Raw genomic sequence first — 4,267 nt, 5'->3', positions numbered from 1 at the left:
AGCGTGGAATACTATTTATGTTTCAATACAATACACACCCAATTGCTTGACCTGAAGCTTCGGTTGCTACTTGGAATAGGGCGCCATCTACTGAGAATTGTATGATCGGTGCATCCAGTACTTTACTTTTGACCAATCTGAATGCTTCGTTTATTATTTAAACCATATATTTCCCAATAATCCTTTGCGGAGTCGTAACTAACTAAAAGGTTTCAGGTATTGGGAAAGGTAAGGTACTGAATCCGACAATAAGTTAACAAACCCACATACGGAGTTTGTATATTTTCCCGTAGCCAGTGTTGATAAGTCCAACAGAAATTGTTTCGTGTCAAGTCAATTTCTACCCCTGCTGCAGATACTTTATAACAAAGTAAGTGAATGACATATTCAGCAAATGAGCACTCGTCTTACATATTCAAAAAGACATATACGTTATCCGACAGGCTCGCAAATATTATCATCATTACTTGTTGGAGGAAATATTGTAACATATGTGCACCTTTAAATTTGTACTTCCTACATTGCTATGTGAAGAAAAGCACTACTTTTGTGGTTCGTAGATTCGTAATGGTTGAAATACAGCTTCAAATCTATCTCAAAAAAGATAGCCGCACCTTCCATTTTACATAGTATATCACATGTTTACATTACTCTTGTTATACTAAACGTTCCATAAGATTTATATTGATCAACCGCTATTTATAGCGCAAGGTTAGCAGGGGTTGTATCGTAGTTGATATCAATTAAACCCTTTGTTGTTAACCAGTCTTTAATCCGGCTCTTAACTACGACTTTGTGACTCCAACTTACATAGTTATGTAAAGTACACTTCAACTTAGAGAAGTCAACTTTTATAAGGGTTGCATCGTAGTTGATCTCAATTAAATATTATTCCAACCATTCTTCAATCTAGGTCTTAACTACGTATTCGTGTCTCCAACCTAAATAGTTATGTAAAGTACACTTCAACTTAGAGAAGTCAACTTTAATAAGGGTTGCATCTTAGTTGATCTCAATTAAATATTATTCCAACCATTCTTCAATCTAGGTCTTAACTACGTATTCGTGTCTCCAACCTAAATAGTTATGTAAAGTACACTTCAACTTAGAGAAGTCAACTTTTATAAGGGTTGCATCGTAGTTGATCTCAATTAAATCTTATTCCAACCATTCTTCAATCTAGGTCTTAAATACGTATTCGTGTCTCCAACCTAAATAGCTATCTAATGTATACTTCAACTTAGAGAAGTCAACGTTAGTTGAGTCAATTTTTACATCCCATTAGAAAACTTAAACTTATACCGGTCAGTGGTTTAATCTTCCTGTTCTGTACGAGTATATTCACAATTATGTCGATGTAGTGCGTATCATATACTTTGCTTCATTTTCTTGAGGCTTAGCTGTCATTACCATAAAATCATACAACTGATTCTTATTTGAGTACAACCCGTTAGGTAGTTATAACCAAGCGTAGACGATCAGTCATACATACAATTAAGCAATAATTCTGAGCTATAGAAGATACAATCAAATAGGTTTCGGCTGTTCTTTATCAGTCGACATTATGTGTGCATGGTCAATGGCTTCTTCACAAGTGGAAACCATACAATTACCCAAGATTATGTCAGTGTGTTCATTGTGCATATTAATACCAGTAGCGTTCACGACGTGATATGGCAGAAACTTCAGCATATAGGTCAAACAGAGCTATGACTAGTAGTGATTTTATTAACCCTTTTTTACTAATCTTGTTATACTGCACATACGTAAGACTATCATTCCATTATGTAGAACGCTATCCATTGGAACCTTTACGAGTAGAACACTTTCGTATATAATATCTGAAGATTGACTTGCCTGGGGCGCACTTTTCAAAGTCGTGCTTACCATTCCTTTCGCCATTTCGTTTAGTAAGGGTTTAATCACACTTCTTGCAAGGTGCTAGCAGTTGATTCTTCTTGTAGGATCGAAACCAAGTATAAGAGATATCCGAATAATTATATGTAAACTTTTTATCCATATCATGCACAAGTATGCTTAATACCAGTATTCATATCTTCGCAAGTATATATAGTGAAGTTACAAGATCCGTCGTCGTGTAGCTCTACGAACTATTGTACTACAACTGCATATATCCATTGTATGAAGTCTCCTTCTTAAAGAGCTCAAGTGCGCCGATGTTTGAAATAAGGCAGCTCAAGTTCAAATCAGCAAAAGTTATAATGGCCGAGTCACAGGAGTAGGGCAACCAAATTCATTGACCGCGCTTCTAATAAAGTTAGAAAAGATATGATCAATTTCAAAGTTTTAGGCTATTAAAACTGTACCTGGTTCCCATTTACAAGACCCAAATAACCCAAAGATAGGGATAGGTTAATTAGATCGATCATTCTCATATATGGACACACTTTCACACACAATACGTTGGACAGTTCACAATCAAGTAAAATATTTCATCTACAAAATAGTAGAAAAATGACTACGATTCTAAGTCTGATTTGATGTCTATCATCCTACTGAAAGTGTCGGAACCAAATTCAGACGAATAATACAGAATTACGTCAACATGGACAGTGGAAAACAAAGTGACCAATTGGTGCACGATGAGACAAAAGATGATCAAAAGCAAAGAATACGTCTTTCATGCGCGCAAACAAACCCGAGTTTGAAAGATGAAAATTACATCTGCTAAAGAGAGTTTGCTGCTGTGCTTACCTATCAGCATGTTCCAGTGTCGCTCCAGTCGTTGTATAACACGGTGTCACTATATATTAGGCGCTGGATACAACAGCCATAGACTGCACCATTCTAGCCGATGCAAGAACAAACATATAGTCAATGGTAGGGAGAAGAGGATTCTACCAACTGTGTGAATTGTGATACTTGATTATCATGGCAGTCCCACCGCACACTAATCAGAATGATTGTTACTATACATGCTGCCATCGACAGCATTCCAATCCAATATCCGCCTACATTTACCGGATGAATCGATTATGGTAAGCAACATCGACTGATTAGTAGAACACAGTAGTGAATAGTGAAGTTGTTCTGCATCCATTCTTCTCTCAATATTCCGGTCTAGAGTCCGGGAAGTCAGCTTGAGTGAAAACTTTTTCCATCTTCAAAGCCTTGGATACAAGCTGATCCACATGATGGGTGATTCGAGAATCACCCTAGTAGCAAAATCGCGAGAGGAGTGACATGGGATAATATTTCATGCTAGTCAATCGATTGCAACGCCGATTTATCACTCTTCACACTATCCCATCGATACTTATCTCCCATCCCTCCATAAAACCTGAAGTTACATATAATATAAAAATATATCCACATTTTTCTGGATGAACAAACGTGCGATGGTTGAACTATCAGTCAAAAAGGTAGTCGACATGAAATATAAAAAAAATTCGTAGATGGGAGAATCGAACTCCCATTTTTGCTGATTCATTGAAACGATTCCACAAAGCAATGTTCTGCCATTGAACTAATCCACTTTAGTTATGAAAGAAATTAAAAATAAAATTTATATATTCATTTATTAATGTAGTAAAAATTTAAAAGTATAGGAAATCACCGTTATGCTCTCCCTGATTGGTCCAGTATCATCTTGAGCAGGTCATCATAAACAGCCATTGAATGTAATGTAAATATCATAAGTCTTCATAGAGCGATAAGAAAGCCATATCAGCTGTGATTATTCATTTCCAGACCTAGTACTACATTTATACGTAGCTTCTTTATCGATTACCCATAAGCTGATGATAGTCTCATGACAAACAACTGCACAGTCAAAAAGCACACGCCCACACGGTGTCGGTCGGAGTTACGGTAGTATGCGTGTCGAGTTGAATAAACGGGATCGGGCACGATGCGCATGTCAACCATATGTGGCCGCAGCCTTGCAAGGCTTGCCTGTGTTTGGTATGTTTATATTTTTAGTTAGCAAGCAACAATAATGAGCTGTATGCAGAGCATCTCAATTGTTTCCTTGTAGTTGTTACCCACCGCGAGGTACACCTTATATACTAATTAATCTCTGGCTGACGTTGGCGGACAGGTTTGAGACTGTTTGTGGTGATGTACAAATCCACTCTTCCACCAGTACTATCCGAACTCTTCCGAAGTTATAACTACACGTGGTGTATATGTCATATATACGAATGCACACATAATGCTACATTTCTACTTAAAAAGTAGGAATGCGGGCGTTGCACGCGTGCAATTCTCTTTGCAAGATTAGCTCATAGCTATCGTACCCATGCAC

At 37.3% G+C, this 4,267-nt stretch overlaps 1 pseudogene across 1 annotated transcript; it reads right to left on the bottom strand.

Moving 5' to 3' along the window:
• Positions 1-3,410: 3,410 nt before the first annotated feature.
• Positions 3,411-3,497, bottom strand: SARC_30218 (annotated as a pseudogene). Its single transcript has one exon. The product of its transcript is annotated as a tRNA-OTHER (tRNA).
• Between the last annotated feature and the right edge of the window lie 770 nt (positions 3,498-4,267).

Source organism: Sphaeroforma arctica, assembly GCF_001186125.1.
Source record: "Sphaeroforma arctica JP610 unplaced genomic scaffold supercont1.1148, whole genome shotgun sequence".
Lineage (NCBI taxonomy): Eukaryota > Ichthyosporea > Ichthyophonida > Sphaeroforma > Sphaeroforma arctica.
Note: the sequence above shows the minus strand (reverse complement) of the source record. Positions and strands in the feature narration are given on the sequence as shown.